Here is a 20,603-nt window from a genome sequence, read left to right as displayed (position 1 = left end):
TCTCTAAAAAATGAATAAACGTTAAAATTTTTTTTTAAAAAAATTACATTCTTGGGGCACCGGCTGGCTCAGTCTGAAGAGCCTGAGACTCTTGATCTCGGGGTTGTGAGTTTGAGCCTACCATCATGAGTGTGAAGATTACTTAAAAATAGAATCTTTAAAAAAAAAATACATTCTTTCTATTCTATCCAAAGATACAGTGTTTATATAACATTTTTATACCTATGTCTTCAATCTTGTATTAGTCCTCACTCTACAGAACAGCTCACCCTCAGTCCTTTTGCTGAAATGTCCCCAGTAATCTCTTGGCTAAAGACAGCTCACTCTCTTGTGGACTCCTCAGGAGGGGCACTTGTATTCAGTTTTCCTGAGTTCTGGCATGTTTGACCCATTTGTCTACATCCTTGATACTTGAAGAACAGCGTGGCTGGTTATCAAGTTTCTTGGAAATGCTACGCCATTTTTGTTTTGCTTGATATGTTGTTTTTGACCAGTCTAATTCTCTCCCCCTTCCAGCTATTTCTGTGCTTGTCAGGACCCTCTATGGATTATTTTCTGTCTCCTTAAACCTAAGAAGCTTTGCTAGAATACATTTCTGGGCTGATCATTTCAGGTCAATTTTACCAAGTGGACTTTTTCACTGGTTAGGTTCAGTGTGTGACTTATTTCTGGAAAGTTTTCTTGGACTATAATTTTAAGTATTAGTTCTGTTCCATTGCTTTGATATTCTTGTTCAGGAACTCCAATTGGACATGCCTTGCCTGTCTTTCATTTCATTTGTTTTCCTCTGACCCTTTTTACTTATTTCTTTATCTCACTTTTACTCTTGGTTGTTTTCGTGCTTCTCAGTAACGTCTTTTATTAAATCTCTTTAAATGTACTCTTCCTTAGGCTTTATGGTTTAGTTTTCAATTCTGGTAAGATTTGTTTTTTCTTTTTCTTTTATATCTTTCCTATTTCAACAACTGTAATTTCATTTCTTCTGCTTTTCTTTTTTGGTCCATTTGTGTTGTTAGGTTTTATATTTTTTATTCAAAAACATTTAATAACTCCTCTTTAAAGATAATTAATTTTTACTAGACTGTTCCGCTAAAGTTTTCCTCGGTTTCGTGGAGGCTTTGGAGTGATATTTTCTTCAGCTGAATTACTTTGGTTTGCATTTTTTTTAAAAAAACAACCGTTTGGATATCATCTCTTTTTTCCTATTTCTGGTCATTTTGTGGAGGGGGTTTCTAGAGTGAAGGCAGCATCTCTTATGGGTTCTGCCCTTTTCTGTTTAGGCTCTTTAACGCAGGGTGTTGATGGTGAGGATGGGAAGAAGGAAAGGGTTTAATGTGTCTTTTTTTTCCTTCAGGATCATTAATTTTATCTTATTTCCTTCTTTCCTTTTACTGCTTGTCCCTCAAAGATACCCACAGCCTCTCATCTCTTATCCTCCCCAAGAAGCAATGCCCCTCCAATGCTGATGCTTCTGGTCTCACTCATGGTCATTTCCTTTCCCTGGAGCTGGTGTTGTGAACTACCAAGTTCCAAATCACGTCCAGTATTTTTTAACTTATTTGGATTTTCTCTTTCTGGGTCTGAGATTGTCTGTGCTTCAGGAAAGTCCTTGATGCCTCTCTGCTCTTCTCAGATAGCCCTTTAATCCCCACTACTCAACTCTTCATGGCCACAGGCTTGAAGCAATGGACACAAGAGAACTCTGTTGGCATTTCTCTCATTTTTGTACTTGCTGATGATTTGAAGCTTATAATATTCTCGGATTCCTTAGTAATGCTGAAGGCATTGTGTGTTATTTTTAATTTTCTCTCCTTATTTATTTCGTGGGTTTTGATTTTGTTTTTTGTTTTTGTTTTTGAAGTTGTGTGGGGAGATTCAAAGTGAGGCAGCCACCATTGTTTTTCATACCTGGAAGTCTGTAAGTTTGAAGTTAAGAAGCAAGAAATTAAAAACTTCTGTATTTACAGGTATATTTCCTTTTCTAGTGTTTTTTAAATTTGTGTAAACATGAGTTTATATTTGACATAATTTTTCTTCAGCTTCAAGAACTTTTTTGTGGAAACATTTCTTTTAGTGTATATCTATGGGTAAGGAAATCTCTCAGGTTTGGTTTGCCTGAAAAGTCATTATTTCACCCTTCTTTTTTAATGATTACATTTTTTTTTTTTAATTTTAGAAAGAGTGAGGTGGGGAGAGAGGCACAGGGGAAAAGCAGGGGAAGGAGAGAGAGAGCAGGGGGAGAGGGAGAGAGAGAGAGAGAGAGGGTGGGGGGAAAGAGAGAGAGAGAGGGAGAATCTTAACAGGTTGCATGCTTAGCACAGAGCCCAAGGTGGGGCTCAATCCACAACCCTAGGATCATGACCTGAGCCAAAATCAAGAATCAGACACTCAACTGACTGAGCCACTCAGGCACTCCAAAAGATTTTTTTCCTGGGTGTAAAATTCAGAGTTGAGAGTTTTTCTTTTAGCACTTTAAAGATATAATACAAATTTTCAGTTAAAAGTCAACAGCTCTGCTCTCAGAGAGCGGGGAGAGTGAAAGGACGCCAGGAAGGAGAGTTGTTGAGCCCAGAAAGACAGAGCTCAGCTCCACTGGGGATCAAAGGTGAGGGTAAGCACCATCTCCCTCTCCCATCCCCCAGCCGAAATTTCAAAGGGAACCAATTCCCATCACCAAACTTGCTTGCACCACGCAAACACCCAACGCTGTGCTTCTGTGGATCCATCCCTCCAATGGGTCTGCCTCCCTCCCAGTGCTGCAGGGCCCCTCCCGGAGGGGACCACCGATGGCAAAGCAAGCTAAGCCTGCCCCTCCCGCCCCTGTGCACCTTTTGGCTCCAACCCGGCTAATATGCCAGACCCCACTGAAGCAGCACCACAAGCCTGGCAGTGTGCAAGTATCCCAGACAGGGGCCACATCACTCCACAGTGAGTCCTGCCCCTGGGAGAGGCGAAGATAAGGTACACACTAGTCTGACTGTGGCCCCAGCGGTGGGCTGGGGGCAGACACCGGTCTGACTGCAGCCCCGCCCACCAACACGAGTTACTCCAGACAGCACAAGGGAAGTGCCCTGCAGTTTGGAGTCACCACAGGGACTGCCCAAAATGACGAAACGGAAGAATTCTCCTCAAAAGAAACTCCAGGAAGTAGCAACAGCTAATGAATTGATCAAAAACGATTTCAGCAACATAAAGAAACAAGGATTTAGAATAATAGTCATAAAATTAATCGCTGGGCTTGAAACAAGCATAGAGGACAGCAGAGAATCTACTGCTACAGAGATCAAGGGACTAAGAAATAGTCGTGAGGAGCTAAAAAATGCTATAAATGAGGTGCAAAATAAAATGGAGGTGGCCATAGCACAGATTGAAGAGGCAGAGGAGAGAATAGGTGAATTAGAAGATAAAATTATGGAAAAAGAGGAAGCTGAGAAAAAGAGAGATAAAAAAATCCAGGAGTATGAGAGGAGAATTAGAGAACTAAGTGATGCAATCAAATGAAACAATATCTATCATAGGAATTGCAGAAGAAGACAGAGAGAGAGGGGCTGAAGGTGTACTTGAACAAATCATAGCTGAGAACTTCCCTGATCTGGGGAAGGAAAAAGGCACTGAAATCCAAGAGGCACAGAGAACTCCCTTCAGACGTAACTTGAATCGATCTTCTGCATGACATATCATAGTGAAACTGGCAAAATACAAGGAAAAAGAGAAAATTCGGAAAGCAGCTAGGGATAAACAGGCTCTAACTTACAAATGGAGACCCATAAGACTAGTGGCAGACCTATCTACTGAAACTTGGCAGACCAGAAAGGAATGGCAGGAAATTTCCAATGTGACGAGCAGAAAAAATATGCAGCTGAGAATCCTTTATCCAGCAAGTCTGTCATTCAGAATAGAAGGAGAGATAAAGGTTTTCCCAAACAAACAAAAACTGAAGGAATTCATCACCACTAAACCAGCCCTACAAGAGATCCTAAGGGGGATTCTGTGAGTGAAATGTTGCAAGGACTACAAAGTACCAGAGACATCACTACAAGCACGAAAGCTACAGACATCACAATAACTCTAAACCTGTATCTTTCAATAATAACACTGAATGTAAATGGACTAAATGCTCCAACCAAAAGACATAGGGTATCAGAATGGATAAAAAAAACCAAGACCCATCTATTTGCTGTCTACCAGAGACTCATTTTAGACCTGAGGACACCTTCAAATTGAAAGTGAGGGGATGGAGAACCATCTATCATGCTACTGGAAGTCAAAAGAAAGCTGGAGTAGCCATACTTATATCAGACAAACTAGACTTTACATTAAAGGCTGTAACAAGAGATGAAGAGGGCATTATATAATAATTACAGGGTCTATCCATCAGGAAGAGCTAACAATTATAAATGTCTATCTGCTAAATATGGGAGCCCCCAAATATATGAAACAATCACAAACCTAAGCATCCTTATTGATAAGAATGTGGTAATTGCAGGGGACTTTAATACCCCACTTACAACAATGGATAGATCATCTAGACACAGGATCAATAAAGAAACAAGGGCCCTGAATGATACATTGGATCAGATGGACTTGACAGATAATTTAGAACTCTGCATCCCAAAGCAACAGAATATACTTTCTTCTCGAGTGCACATGGAACATTCTCCAAGATAGATCACATACTGAGTCACAAAACAGCCCTTAATAAGTATAAAAGAATTGAGATCAGGGGCCCCTGGGTGGCTCAGTTGGTTGGGCATCTGACTTCGGCTCAGGTCATGATCTCACAGTCTGTGAGTTTGAGCCCCGCGTCAGGCTCTGTGCTGACATCTCAGAGCCTGGAGCCTGTTTCAGATTCTGTGTCTCCCTCTCTCTCTGACCCTCCCCCATTCATGCTGTGTCTCTCTCTGTCTCAAAAATAAATAAACATTAAAAAAATAAATAAAAATAAAAATAAAAGAACTGAGATCATACCATGCACACTTTCAGACCACAATGCTTTGAAACTTGAAATCAACCACAGAAAAAAGTCTGGAAAACCTCCAAAAGCATGGAGGTTAAAGAACACCCTACTAAAGAATGAATGGGTCAACCAGGCAATTAGAGAAGAAATATCACTCTATGTTTCATATGTCTTTTACTCTCTGACTTCTTTTAAGATATTTAAAAATATTTGCTGTACAACTATTCAATTATGATTTCCTAGATGTGGCTTTCTTTGTTGTTGTTGTTTTTCCAGTCTGTTGTTCATTCAATGAACTTCTTAAATCACTGAGGTGATATTTTTCATCAAATTTGGAAAAAAACGGACTATTATTTCTTTAAGATTTTTTAAAATCTCAATCTCTCTTCTCTTTTTCCTGAACTCCAACTACATTTATTCCTGAGCATTTAATAGTGTTTTACAAATAATAGAGTCTATGTTCTTTTCATTTTCTCCAGCCTTTGTATCCTCTTCTTTTTAGGTCAGATGCTTTCTATTGCTCTGTCTTTAAATTCACTGGCCCTATCTTTTGCAGTATTCATTCTTCTGTTAAGTCCATTCAGTGAAACTTTTCATTTCAGATACCTTATTTTTCAATTCATTAAGTTCTTTTTAAAATAATTTCTATTTCTCTATAGCAGTCTCCAATCTGTCAACTTATTATGTCTATCTTTTCCTGTAAACCTATAAACATAGAATGGCTGTTTTAAAGTCTTTGTTAATTCCAACATCTCTGAATCTGTCCTATTTTCTGTTATTTTTTTTCCTATGTATAGGCCACATTTTCTTACTGCTTTATGTATCTAGTAATTTTTTATTGTGTGCTAATCATTGTAGATACTTGAAATTTTCTTCTCTTAGCCTCTGTGACACAATAATCTTAGGGTTTTTCTCCTACTTCTCTGGTAGTCTGTCCATCTTCTTTAAGTCTGTCCTCTTCCTGACCTTTTAATGTTAGAAATCCTCATGTCCGAATCTTATATATTGTCTTTTATCACACTACATTTTCTCCCTAAGCAATCTCATCTGCATCTTCTGCTGTAATTACCACCTATACACTGATGATTCAAAAGCCTATAAATTCAGTTGAGACCTCTCCTCTGAGCTCCAAGCTAACTGCTACTTGTCTTAATGGTACATCAAACTCAATATGTGCAGGGGAGCCCAGGTGACTCAGTCAGTTAAGCATTGAACCTTGGTTTAGGTCATGATCCTGCAGTTTGTGGGTTCAAGCCCTGTGTCCAGCTCTGTGCTGACAGCTCAGACTCTGGAGCCTGCTTTGGATTCTGTGTGTGTGTCTCTCTCTCTGCCCCTTCCCCACTAACACTCTGTCTCCCTCCCTCTCAAAAATAAATAGACATTTAAAAAAAAACTCAATATGTCCAGAACCAATCTCATGATCTCTCTAGCCTGCCTGTATACACACACACACACACACACACACACACACACACAGTTTAAAAGAAGACTTCACTGTAATCATCAAGACATATAGTATTGGCACAAAAAACAGACACATAGACCAATGGAATAGAATAGAGAACCCAGAATTGGACCCACAAATGTATGGCCAACCAATCTTTGACAAAGCAGGAAAGAGCATCCAATGGAAAAAAAGACAGTCTCTTTAGAAAATGGTGCTGGGAGAACTGGACAGCAACATGCAGAAGAATGAAACTAGACCACCTTCTTACACCATACACAAAAATAAACTCAAAATGGATGAAAGACCTAAATGTGACAAAGGAAACCATCAAAACTCTAGAGGAGAAAGCAGGCAACAATCTCTTTGACCTCAGTTGCAGCAATTTCTTACTCAACTCAACACATCTCCAAAGGCAAGGGAATCAAAAGCAAAAATGAACTACTGGGACCTCATCAAGATAAGAACTTCTGCACTGCAAAGGAAACACTCAGCAAAACTAAAAGGCAACAGATGGAATGGGAAAAGATATTTGCAAATGGCATATCGGATAAAAGGCTAGTATCCAAAATCTATAAAGAACTTACCAAACTCAACACCTGAAAAACCAATAATCCAGTAAAGAAATGGGCAGAAGACATGAATAGACACTTTTCCAAAGAAGACATCCAGATGGCCAACAGACACATGACAATATGCTCAATGTCACTCATCATCAGGGAAATACAAATCAAAGCCAGACTGAGATACCACCTCACACTGGTCAGAGTGGCTAAAATGAACAAATCAGGAAACTACAGATGCTGATGAGGATGTTGAGAAATGGGAACCCTCTTGCACTGTTGGTGGGAATGCAAACTGGTGCAGCCACTCTGGAAAACAGTGTGGAGGTTCCTCAAGAAAATTAAAAATAGAGCTACCCTATGACCCAGCAATAGCAGTACTAGGAATTTACCCAAGGGATACAGGAGTGCTGATGCATAGGGGCACTGTACCCTAATGTTTACAGCAGCACTCTCAACAATAGCCAAGTTACGGAAAGGGCCTAAATGTCCATCAACTGATAAATGGATAAAGAAGATGTAGTTTATATACTTAATGGAATACTACTTGGCAATGAGGAAGAATGAAATCATGCCATTTGTAGTAACGTGGATGGAACTGGAAGGTATTATGCTGAGTGGAACAAGTCAGTCAGAGAAGGGCAGATATCATATGTTTTCACTCATATGTGGATCTTGAGAAACTGAACAGAAGACCATGGGGGAAGGGAAGGGGGAAAAAATAGATACAAAAAGAGAGAGAGGGAAGCAAACCACAAGAGACTATTAAATACAGAGAACAAACTAAGGGTGGATGGGGGAGAGAGAAAATGGGTGATGGGCATTGAGGAAGGCACTTGCTGGGATGAGCACCAGGTGTTGTATGCAAGCCAATTTGACGATAAATTATATTCATAAAAAAATAAAAAATAAAAAAATAAAAGAAGGCTTTGATTGTTTTTCATTTCTTTTTTAGGATAAAAATAAAAATTATTAAGATGGACTGGCTCCCGTTTGACTCCTCTTAATACGGCTTCTTCTCCCTATGCCTCTCTGTCATGCTAGTCCTGTGTTTGCCTGTTAGCTTTTATCCTGCCTCTGGTCTTTGTCTATACTCTTCCTTCTGTATGAAATGCTTTCCTCTCTTCATCATATGGTTAACACCCTCTCCTACACCAGATTAGAACTCAACTGTCCTTTTCTGGAGGAAACCTTGCCTGACCCCCCTTGACGAAATCCAACCCACTCTTCTAGGTTCACATTGGCACAATGTACTTCTCATATATTGTGTATGCTCATGCATTGTGTATTGCTTATAACAGTTGTAATTTTATACTGGTGTTCATGACTACTTCATTCATGTGTGACACCTCTACTGAATTTTGGACCCCGTGAAATTGAAAGTTGTCTGTGTTTACTCACTCTTATATGTTAAGCATCAAGCATAGTATAGATGTTCAATAAATATTTATGGGACAAGCGAATAAATGAATCAAAATGCTCTTCCATTGTTCTTTTTTTAGAATCATGCTTAGATCTGTCTCTGCCTTTTTAAGAAATGTTCTAAGCAGGGGAGGATGCTGAGGGACTGGTCAAACAGCAGGAAAATCAAGTAACATGGAAACAAAATAAGTTGGTCCCTTGCAATTAGGCTTCTCAGAAGAATTCTTTGTTTCTTCCTTAAAGATGAAACTGGAATATTAAAATTGATATTTTGGTCCCAGAATGATAAACTTAAAAACCATAATTAAAACATGTCTACTGTTGAGACTGGTGGTACACTTTGTCCTTCTTACCTGTAAGCCTCAAGGAGCCACCCAAATGATTGTGTCATCAACGGGATCACAAAGCCCAGGTCTTTACCCACTTTTTTAATGCTTCACTTCTAACATACCTTTTCAAGAGATCTCCTGCTACATTGTCAAGCCTCTGACTAGGCTGGGCTATAGTTGCCTTGAGGTAAGAGGGCCAGTGTTTTTCAGGGTAAGATATAGTTTGGGATGGTATTGAAAAGGGTAATCCTGGGGAAGTGAAGGCAATTATTAAGACCAAGTATGAAACAATGCCTGGTAGCCAAAAGTGAGTTCATATCAAAAATTTCTACAGAGAGAGTTATAGCTTCTGAAGTGGGAATGTAATACATGGTCTGGGGATAAAAAAAGAAACAAACTAAACATGAGAGAAAATACAAGGAATGATCCAGAAATTAGAGTAGATAGGGTGCATGTCAGGGGCAGAAAGGTATCATGGGACAAGTAAGGCCATGGATCATGGTCTGGAACACAAGACAAAATATTACTGGTTAAGTTGGTTTTGTTGACTAGATGTAAACTAGATGGATTTGAGGCATTTTTATCTGTTCTTGCTCTTCATGTGATATTTTCTTCCCCTGATTCTTGCATCACTTTTGTTATCTCAGAAACACACCAGGAGCAAGACAGAAGCTCTTAGGTGGCTTATTAGTACTGGGACAAATTGATCCTTCCTTTCACAAAGACATTCATCCCTCAATAAAATAGAACTTTCAGTCAAGTAGTTGGTCCTTAAAAGAAAGAAAAGAAAAGAAAAGAAAGCATGAACTCCGTCCCTTTTTTGACTAAATACTGAGAACCAACTTGTCTATTTCTAAGTAGAAACTTTCTCTCTTTATACATGTTAAATGCATATTTTTTCTTAAAAAAAAAAGCCATTTGGCCCCTTGATTCCTGAGTTCTTGATAGAAAAACAAAATGGTCAATAGCTCATTTCAACATCCACATTTAGCTGAAAAGCTTTTGGTGATTCAACCCCACAGATGTAGGTAAAAGGTTCCAGAAAGCAAGTGGGAGTCATGAGTTTACCAAAACTCTGTGAACACATTCTTTTTAAGGCTTGAAAAATCCCAAGGCTTGCCCTTGTTTTAGGAAGAATAACTACTGGAGAAGTTTCAGGCCACTAGAAGATATGGCCCATCATGAGGAGGGCAGGGACAGCTGGGCCCAGGCCACAGTTGGCATGTCACCTGCATCCCACCTCCCTCCTGCCTTGCAGCTCTCCCCAGAGATATCCACTGGGTGGGAAGTCTGTTGCCAGAGAACACAGTCTGATGTTTTCTGTTCCTGATCCAGGAAGTCCCCCTTCCCCTGCCACCCCCACATCCTCAGCCTGGAAACAACTTTTAGAGAGGAGAAGGGGAGCAAAGCTGAAAAAGGCAAATATCCCTGGTGGAATCTGAAGAGAGGGGCCCCTTGTTCAAGGATTTCTCCTCTAGACTTGAAAGGACACTTCAGAGTCACTCATCTTAGTTCTGATCTTTCTCAGTATGTAAGAAGCCACTAAGAAAATTTACCCTGGGAAGAAAAATTCCTGAAGCTGAGTTAGACACAGATAACTGTTACCACATTATCTGGCATTTAGTTACCTCTGACTTTGTGTCTTCCCACTCCCCTCTGTGCTGGACTGGGCTGCAGCCACTCAGGCCTCCTTGCTGATTCTCAAACAGCTAAACATGCTCCTCACTCACGGCCTCTGCCCACCCTGGTCTTGCTCCCACAGATCTGTATGGCCTGCTCTCTCACTTCATCCAGGGCTCTGCTCAAATGTCATTCTGGCAGACACATCTTTCCTGGCCATCCTGCTCATACCCTTATTCTATTTTATTTTCTTTCATAGCACTATTTTTTACCACTTGATGCATTTTATGGTCATGTTTGTTTGTAATACAGCTCACTTGACTAAGATCCATAGAGAAGAGACCTATCTGCTATACCCACAGCACACAGTGGGTGCTCAGTAAATATTTGAGGAAGGAAGGAAGGAAGGAAGGAAGGAAGGAAGGAAGGAAGGAAGGAAGGAAAGAAAGAAAGAAATAAGGAAGGGAGGGAGGGAGGGAGGATTGTAGGGAGGGATGGGAGGGGGAAACAGAAGAATGGAGGGAGTTGGGAGAGAGGAGGAAGAAGGGGATGAGATGAGAGGTGAACAGAGAGCTAAATGGGGTCTCTGAAAGTAGACATGGGAGGCACCCAAAGAAACATTCCTACTTCATCCATTCCCTGTGCCTGGGATAATTCATTCTGAGTGGTAAAGAAATATCTTGACTTCATGTTAAATGAACTATTGGTCATATTATTGTCTTCCATCCCCCAAATCCATGTTAGCCTCTGTGTTAGTGCCTATTCTTTTGTTCTGCCATGTTAACCCTAACTAGTCCCAAGCCCTTTCAGAAAGGTAGCCCTGCCCTGATCCTCAGTCTGATGGCTGGAGACCCTTTTTCCTTGCCTTACAGAAGTCTGCCCTCCTCCGTTGTCCCCATCCCAGCCTAGCAGCAGCCTGTGCTACCTGAAACACTTTCCCAATGTCAGTTGATGGGAACCCCACTGACTCCTGTCTGCTACACAAACAGAGCCAACCCCAGCTGCCACAGTGATTTTCAGTCTTGTGCTGGATTCCAAACCTCTTCTCTGCCCACCTTTGCTACTGCAGAGTAGACCATCTTTCTCTGTACCCAAGACATCATTAAAAGTTATAGAAAAGAGAATTTAAAAAGAAAACAATTAAAAAGTGAGATGGCATATGTGGATATATACATATGTATCATATATCTATATATATCTATATATATATATATATATCTGATATATATATGTATATATCAGAAGACCTTTGGCCTAATAACATGTCACATCAAGGCAAATGACCAAAAAGTAAAATTTCCCAACTTACCTCCCTGAAGTGGACTCATCTGCGGAGATATGGGCCTGGATGAGGTTCTAATTACTTCCTGCCCTTTAATTAGAAGGGCCTGTCAAATCCAGAGTTGACCCAGTGGATCAGTATACAGATCTAAGCTGAGGCAGCAAATGGTGATTCCCTCTGAGATGCCAAAAAAAAACCTGGGCTCCCCTAGGTAAGCCATGCCTGGCCTTGGCTTTTTGGAGGTCCTGCATGACCAGCAAGTCCTCCCTGATCTGTGCAGGCCCTTGTCCCTGACACAAACCCCCAACATTGACCTAGAACCAGTGCCAGGTGGCTTCAGCCTGGAGTTTTTCTCAGCTAGACTCACTATCCTGGGAGTTTCCCAGAAAGTCCTTGTCCTTCCACAGCCATCTCTCAGTGCAGTGAGATTGTTTGTGGGAGAAAGTTGATGGATGAAGGGTGATGTCACAAGCTGCAGCCAGGCTGTTTTTCTTGAAGGCTGCCCACACAGTACTATAATCATGCAAACTTAAATTCAGGAAATAAAATGGAACACAGATAGTTTGTCATCCTTGTTAGCAATGGAATTGATGAATGAAAGGTCCAATCATCCAAAAGTCCCTGAATTGGGTCTTCTTGTTCAAGAAGACAACAACAAAAATTGGCTTTTAAGTTGCAAAGTAGGCAAACTGAACAATAAATAGTTGTTGAAATAGTTGCTTGAGCTTCATCTCCCATTCTTGCTCCTGATCTGTGGTTTCCTAACCACAGCATGCAGAGCAAGTGGAAACAAACTACCTAAATTCCGAATTATTAAAAACTGGATAAGCAGATTGAACAACTGAGAGAAGCCATATTTTCATAGTTTCCTGGGTGATTATTAAATACGATAGAACATTGTCTACTTTGTTATAGATTAGACACCCAGTCTCACTTCCAAGAAAGGCTTCAGGTGAGCAAATGGTTGCCCTCAATTTTTCACTTTCCTTTTCTATGGCCCACCTAGGAGAGACCGAGGAGTTGAACTAGTCAGGAAGTTCAGCAGTTCTCAAGACATACTACAGACAAAAAGATGTAGTTTAAAAAAAAAAAAACAACTGCTTTCTGGGGTGCCTGGGTGGCTCCGTTGGTTAAGCACCAGGTCATGCTCAGGTCATGATCTCGCAGTTCATGAGTTAGAGTCTTACGTCAGGCCCTGTATTGACAGCTCGAAGCCTGGAGCCTGTTTTGGATTCTGTGTCTCCCTTGCTCTCTCTCTCTCTCTCTCTCTGCCCCTCCCCTGATCTCTCTCTCTCTCTCTCTCTCTCTCTCTCTCTCTCTCTCAAAAATAAAATAAACATTAAAAATCTTTTTTAAAAAACTACTGCTTTGGGGACAAATGTATGACCTGGCCGGAAAAAGGCCTTCTTAACCATTGGATTCTAAAGAATCCAGCAAAACTGAAGGTAACAGACAGGTACAAAATTCTAAACAAAAAGATGAGTTGATATCATAAGACCCAGACAAATCAGGAAAGAACGGTGGGCACTGATTGTCAGACCAAACACATCAATGACATCCTAACATAGATAGGCAGGTCTGAACTAGTGATACAGCAAAGTTATAATTCTGATCCAAGTATGGGGGCTGGTTCCCTCCGCCCTCCTTCTGTACAATCTGCTGTATAGACATGATTTGTTTGGTAGAGCTGTCATTTATAGTACCCTTGGCAGACTCCTCCTAAGTGTTAGAATTCTTGGGTTTGGCTTCTCTTTTTATCTCTTCTCTTTCTACCCTTCCTACCTAGATCATTCTGATGGCTTTAAATAGCATCTCAAATCTCAAGCCTCAGGTCTGAGCTCCAGAATCATTGTTTCCAGTATCCACTATCCATCACCACTTGGATGTCCCATGGACACTGTTAACATGAAATGCACAAATCTTTCACTTGCTTCCTTCTAAAATATCTTTGTCCTCTTCCTATATGTCCCAGCTCAATAAATGGCATGCCCACTCATCCATTTCTCAACCCAGAAATGGGATCACATTCAACCCAAGTTCGGTCAATTCTACTTCCAAAATAGGTCTCAAAATTATCCATTTCATCCCATCCTCGCTGGCACTTTCCTAGTACAAGTCACCATAATCTTTTGCCTAAACTAATAACCAGTCTCCTTATATCCACTCTTGCTCCTTCAAATTCGTCCAGAGTTACTTCATCCATCAAAAGATGGATGATTGTGTCATTCTCTTTCAGTATATTCCCACTGAATTCAGGAGAGTCTAGTCTTCTCCTTGTGGCCTAAATACTCCAAGATGTTGCTTTTGTTTATCTTTTGCCTTGTCTCATGCCCACATTCCCTTCTGCCAGTTTCAATGGTCTTAAACATGACAAGGTCTGTTTGTTTTTTAGCTCACTTGTTTATAATATTCTTTTTCCATAAAACTGTTATTCATTTTGTCATTACTCTAAATCCTGTCCCTTAAAAGTGTCCTGCAGTAGGTATGCAATAAAAATGTATTAAACAAATGTTGATGGATGCTGGAAGTCAGAGAAAAGAGCCACCTTGCATCAACTTGAATGGTTCCAGTAGTTGTTTGACTTTTGAAGAAGGAAGTATGCCAAACTATCTCCTCAATCAAAATATGCTTTTCCTGGGGTGCCTGGGTGGTTCAGTCAGTTAGGCCTCCAACTTTGGCTCAGGTCATGATCGCATGAATCGTGAATTTGAGCCCCACATTGGGCTCTGTGCTGACAGCATGGAGCCTGGAGCCCCCTTCGAGTTCTGTGTCTCCCTCTCTCTCTGCCCCTCCCCTGCTCACACTCTGTATCTCTCTCTCTCAAAAATAAATAAACTTTTAAAAAAATATGCTTGCCCTGTTTTCCTTTCTCTCAAGGTCTGACTTAGCAATACCGGTGAATTTAATAACTATTTGTTCTGGTCACTTACTATGAAACAAACTACCCTCTCAACATAATGGCTTAAGATGACAATCATCCATGTTATTATGTTCAGATATCTTGTGGGTCAGGTATATTTAATCAGGACACAGTAGCGGTGCCTTATCTCTGCTGCACAATGCTGGAACTTCAGCTGGAAAGATTCAGAGGCTGACAGCTACCTGATAGCTGGGAATTTAAACCATCAGGTAGCTCCTTCGCTCACATGTCTGGTTGCTAAGCTGAAAGAACTCAAAGATCAGACTGGTGACTAAATACCTTCTCATGGCCTGTCTACATGGCTTGGCTTGCTCACAGCATCATGGCCTCAGAGGTCCAAGAGCTAATGTTCCAGCAAACAAAGAAAGGAGGGCTTATCACTTTTTATGATCCAGCTTCCTAGGTCAAATAGTGTAGTGTCACTTTCACCCTACTCTGCTGTTTAAACAATCACAAGCTCACTCAAATTCAAAGGAAAGGAAAGTACACTCTCTTGAGGAGTAAGGGACAAGGGCACCCTTTGGAAGAGAATGTGAGATGGGAGACATTGGCCATCTTTGGCAAATACCATCTACCACCTGTCACATGTTAAAGTACAGATGAAGAAGTACTGTCTGCTCTACTCCCTTCCTTAGCTCACCCTACCTTCCTGCGTTCCTAGTCCTAATTATTTATAACACGTGGTCAACATAACGAGAATATTTTGCATCCCAAAAGAGTGAATCCCCTGGTGGGCTTTTCAAACCACGCTAGAGGAAATAAGGGAAAAGACTTGTAGCTCTAAGGTAGATGCCCTTAGATCTTACCCTTACACCAGGTAGAGGCCCTACAGATCTTGAACTCCAAGATTTCTAGAGGCCACATGTCTGCTGATATCAAAGGGTCAAGTTTATATTTTTCACACATACATGTTGAGCATATACACCTGATCCTCATTACTCATGGGTTCTACCTTTGCAAATTTGCCTACTCACTAAAATTTATTTGTAACCCCTAAATTAATATTCACAATACTTTCACAGTCACCTACAGACATGTGCAGAGCAACAAGAAATTTGAGTTGCTCCTGGGTCACACAAGACACTGCTTTGCCTCCTTCAGTGTTTGCATTCTCCCACACTGTACACAAGTGACCTTTTGTGGTCAGTGTAATACCATGTCTTTCACACTGGGAGTGTGGTGCTGAGGCATGGTTAATTGGTCCTAAGCACAATAAGGCTGTAACGTGCCTTACATTGAAAATACATGTGTCAGGCAGCTTTATTCAGGCATGAGTTAGAATGCTGCTGGCTGTGAGCTCAATGCTGATGAATCCATGATGTATGGTAATTAACGTGTCTTTAATATGTGTCTTTTATACACGTAAAACAAGGTTATGTACACACATAAAACAAGGTCATTTGACAAAAATGTTGAGACCAGAGGCTCTTAGGAACCTAATTTTGTGTTTCTCCTAAGAGCAATTGTTTTGTATCTGCTAATTCAGTGTTTGCAGAGACTTTATGGACCATAACTACAATGAGTAATGAGAATCAACTGTAATATATATCAGGACTGTTGTAAGCCCTAGAGATGAAATAGTGAACAAAAAAACACAAAAATCCCTGCACTTATGGAATTTACATTCTAGAGGAGAAAAGAAGACATAAAGGAAAAAATGATACAGTATGTTAGAAGGTGATAACCATTAAGGAAAAAATAAAGCAAGGGATGGGAGATGGGGAGCTTCCAGGGTGGACTTGTTTTTTTTTGTTGTTGATACTGTTGTTTTCTGTTTCATTTTGTTTTGTTTTTTCAAAACAGAATGATGAAGGTAGACCTGAAGAAGATTCAGATGACATTTGAGCACACGAAAGAGGTATGAGGAAGCAGGTTAAACAACCTCTGGGAGGAAAGTAGAAGGAACAGACAGTACACAGGGTGGTAATATACCTGACATGTCCAAACCAGAATGGGGCTCATGTGCCTGGAATGGAGCAAGCAGGAGATGAGGTCACACAGGTAAGAAAGTTCAGCTCAATGGGGCCTCCTAGCCCATTGTAATGATTGGAGTTTTCAATCTGAGTGAGAGACTGTCAGTAGCCTTGGTTGAAATAAGAGCATGATCAGAAGAATGTTGCAAAGATCTAGACTTGAAGGATGGTTACGGTCAGTTATGAAAAGTGATCAGAATCCAGATATATTCTGAAGGCAGAGCCAACAAGATTTGCCGCTGCATTAGACGTGAGGTTGGGAAAGAAATAGTGAAATCAAACATAACTCCAAGGTTTTTGGCCTGAGAAGTTGCAAGGATGATGTTGCCATTAACTGTAGATGAAACAGGTGTGAGAGAGAATATCAGGGTTTCGAGTGTACCCATTTTAAGTTGAGGTGTCCAATTAGATTTCCAAGAAGAGATATAGCATAGATAACTGGGTGTTCAGGGCTAGAATCAGAGAAACCCACACTGGTAATATACCTTTTGAAGTCCTCAGTGTATGGATGGGATTTAGAGACATGAAACAAATGAGACCACCAAAGAATGAGTGCAGGTTGGGAAGAAAGAAAGGGTCCTCGATTGAAATCCCAGGTCACTCCATTTTAAGAGATCAGAGAGACAAGGAATGAGCAGAGAAGTTTGAGAAGCAAGGTCTCCTAGAAGCTGACTGAAGACAGTGCTACCCAAAACAGAGAGTGATAAATGGTGCCATCACGTCCAGAAGTCAGATAGAATGAGGACTGAGAAGTGACCATTGGACCAACAACATAACAGTGATATGCTGGTTAAATGCTTCACAACAGGCTCTTGGGAGGGACAGAAATCCCTAATCTGTAATTTGTCAGTTTCCATACCGAAAATACTCCTACCATGGCTGATTTCAAGCTATTAATGTGAGGTCACTGAACGCAGCTTTTAGAAGAGATGTGCACAATTGACTCTAAAGAGGCAGTACCAGCTGGCACTGGCATACCTCTGAATGCTAATGGTATTCATTGCCTCCGAAGGCTTTGGCTTTGGCTTCCAAGGGGGAACTGCCCGGTCAAGTGTACTTGGCATGGCTGAACTGCATCACCTAGACAGAGCCAGCCAACATTTATCTTATCAATCAACGATCATTTATTGAGGACAGCTAAAGGACCTCACTGGAGGTACTAGGACCCAGAGCAGGATATCATGGTCCCTGAAGCCTAGACTCATGCTAACCTTTAAAAGAGAGAGCATTCCAACAATGAAAAAGTGTAAGGCACATCCCCTAAGCCCACAAAAAGTGCAGAGTGGAGTTACACAGCCCCAAGACAAGGAAACCAAGGACTGCCGGCAGCCACCAGAAGCCAGGAGAGAGGTGTGGAATAGATTCTCAGAACCTCCAAAAGGAACCAACCCTGCCAGGCCCTTGATTTTGTACTTCTGGTCTCCAGAAATTTTGTTGATGTAAGCTGTGGTAATTTGTTATGACAGCCCTAGGAAATGAATACAGATTGTTAGGATGACAGCATTTCTCACAGAAACATGAGAGAAAAGGAGAGGAAAAAAAGAAGATTAATAAGTATGGTCCCTGAAGCCGAGTGAAAACAGCATTCCCAGGAAGAAGGAATGATCCCTGCCCTGCTGCCCGTAACAAGTTCTGATCCTGACCTGCTCATCATGGACTACGCTGTTTGCTTCAAAGCTGTAAAGTAACCTCCCCAGTGGCCCCTGGTAGTGCCTACCCCTTCCCCCTAGTTCTGTCTTCACATGGAGGCATCAGACAAAATTCACTGCTTTAACAGAATAATACCATCATGAGCCATTAACACATCAGTTCTGTGGGAAGCAGTTCTCTGGTGATTTAATGTAGAGTGAGAGAGGAGAGAAAGACCCAACAAGAAACTACCTGGGAGTCCTGGGTGCTTGGGAATATTAGCAAGAAATGGAGAGAGGACTACAATGGAGGTGATGAAGAATAAGAATAAGTCATGCTCGTGTCCTTATATTTTTGTGTTGGCTGTTCAGGGACCAAAAGTGGTCATTTGATGAATCCCATTTAAAGCCACTTACTAAGGACCTGCTAAGAGCAATACACTCCATCAGGCGGCTAGCAGAGCTGCAAAGATGAATAGATCCATCTGATAGATCCATCTTCAGGGAAGAAGGCTGACTCTCAGAGGAAGGGAACATGTATTGTCGTGAGTGAGCAGAAGGAAGAAAAATGTTACCACACCCCTCAGCTTCTGGGTAATGATGCTCCCGAAAGAGAGCAGAGTTTTTAACATTGAGAGCTCCGTGGAGCTCTTCCTTCTCCAGATGGAGGTCACGGACACCATAGCAGACTAAAGCCTTCACAGGAATCTGGCAGCTCAGAGATCTTCCCTTAGGTCTCCTTACCCTCCTACCCATATTCTGAACAAAAGTTCCATGTGAAGGAGTTCAGGTGGAGAACCCACTGGAAGAGTCTTTGTCATTATAGGCAGGAAGAAAATGGCAAATGGGATAATTATTTGTTTAGTTCAGTCCCCTTGGAGTCCTATATTTTGCTCAGCTTTTCATGGTTTGGGGATAAAAGTTGTTTTTAGGCCTAAGGGACTCAGCTAATTGGCCAGTTTCCCAGTTCATCTTTCAGGAGTGGGCACAGCTTTGGGAGACCAGTTTTTACCCTCTGAGCTCTTGCATTCCGTCCCAAATAAATATGTATTAAGAAAATGACGCCAAGTGGAGCAAAGTTCAGGAGTGGGAGGAAAGTTGACATAAAAGCCTCAGCGACAACAGCTGGCCCCAGGAACGAATGACAGAACTGAAGGGGATATTAGTGAGTGGAGCTGAGCCAGTCACATAGCAAAGTTTTGCAGGAAGAAAAAAGGGAACAGGGAATTAATTACAACGAATTCCTCCTAAAACACTGAGAGTTGGAGGCCGCGCATAGGTTATTCAAAGGGTAACTTCGAACGCTGCAAGGTTTCAGAGCACTTCTCACAAAGGAAGCTGCAGGGATCTCTGCCAAGCATATGGAATTTCCAAGTCAAAGTCAAGGGAACTGGCTTCCGAGCCTCCTGGAAGTGGATATGTGGACACAGATGGTAGTTTTGCTTTCAGGTTTAGCGAGGAGTAAACTTCGGCTCCTTTGGTTTTCTTACTCGTCTCTATCCCCTGCTGATATTTCCCTTGGCAGAGAATGATTGCACTGACCAAGCCAAATGCAAGCAATAAAAGCCAGCAATGCTTTCTATTGTATTAACTCCAGCAAGGGGTTAGAAGGCCCCGGGACAAACATGACTGCTGTGATATTGGAGCTTCATGGTCTAAAGGGGCAGACCAGACCCTGGAGAAGTCTAGTGTGTGGAGCAGAGGCTGAGAACGGGGATCGGAGTTGGTGGTCACTCCAACTTTGTTTACTTTTGGTAACTCTTCTCAGAGGATGGTGGGCAGACCAAAAAATCATTCTGGAGAGGAAGCCAAACAAATAAATATTTCAGGAAGGCTGCAAATGAAGAGAGACTTTTCTAATAAAGCTAATTGGACCGTGGAGAGGCTGCCAAATGCTGCTCACTCTGATCTGTTTTGTTGGCAGTGAAAGTAAGTGAAATAATTGCTAGCCCTTTCTTAGAAGTGACCCTTGTTGAAAAAAAAAAAAAATCCTGTGTTTTGCTAAGTGGTCTGTCTCTGAAGAACACTGTGAGTAAAAGAGAAACTCTAGCTGTGACTTTGGCCAAGTCAGGTAGTCATGCAATTCAGGACGGGGCTGGGTCCCAAACATTCCACTTGATGCAGAAAACGAAACAGACCAGGGGGGCCTGGGTGGCTTAGTCGGTTGAGCTTCTAACTTTGGCTCAGGGTCATGATCTCATGGCTCTTGAGTTCGAGCCCCATGTCGGGCTCTGTGCTGACAGCTCGGAGCCTGGAGCCTGCTTTGGATTCTGTGTCTCCCTCTCTGTCTCTGCCCTTCTCCCCTTCACTCTCTCTCTCAAAAGTAAATAAAAACATTAACAAATTTTTAAAAAGAAAAAGGAAATGAAACAGATGAGGGGAGAAGGTATAGTACGACGTTGTTGTTGTTGTTGTTGTTGTTGTTGTTGTTGTTGTTGTTGAATATTCTTTGGGCAGGGGCGCCT

At 41.4% G+C, this 20,603-nt stretch overlaps 1 long non-coding RNA gene across 1 annotated transcript in view; it reads right to left on the bottom strand.

Annotated features, from left to right (window-relative positions):
* Nucleotides 1-12,085, bottom strand: part of LOC113592491 (uncharacterized) — a 51,750-nt gene extending 39,665 nt beyond the window's left edge. The window contains exon 1 of the long non-coding RNA XR_008289579.1: nt 11,645-12,085. This is a non-coding gene — a long non-coding RNA (uncharacterized LOC113592491). The remainder of the gene's footprint in view (nt 1-11,644) is intronic.
* Nucleotides 12,086-20,603: the final 8,518 nt, after the last annotated feature.

The sequence above is a fragment of the Acinonyx jubatus genome, chromosome A3 (genome assembly GCF_027475565.1).
Source record: "Acinonyx jubatus isolate Ajub_Pintada_27869175 chromosome A3, VMU_Ajub_asm_v1.0, whole genome shotgun sequence".
Classification (NCBI taxonomy): Eukaryota; Metazoa; Chordata; class Mammalia; order Carnivora; family Felidae; genus Acinonyx; species Acinonyx jubatus.
Note: the sequence above shows the minus strand (reverse complement) of the source record. Positions and strands in the feature narration are given on the sequence as shown.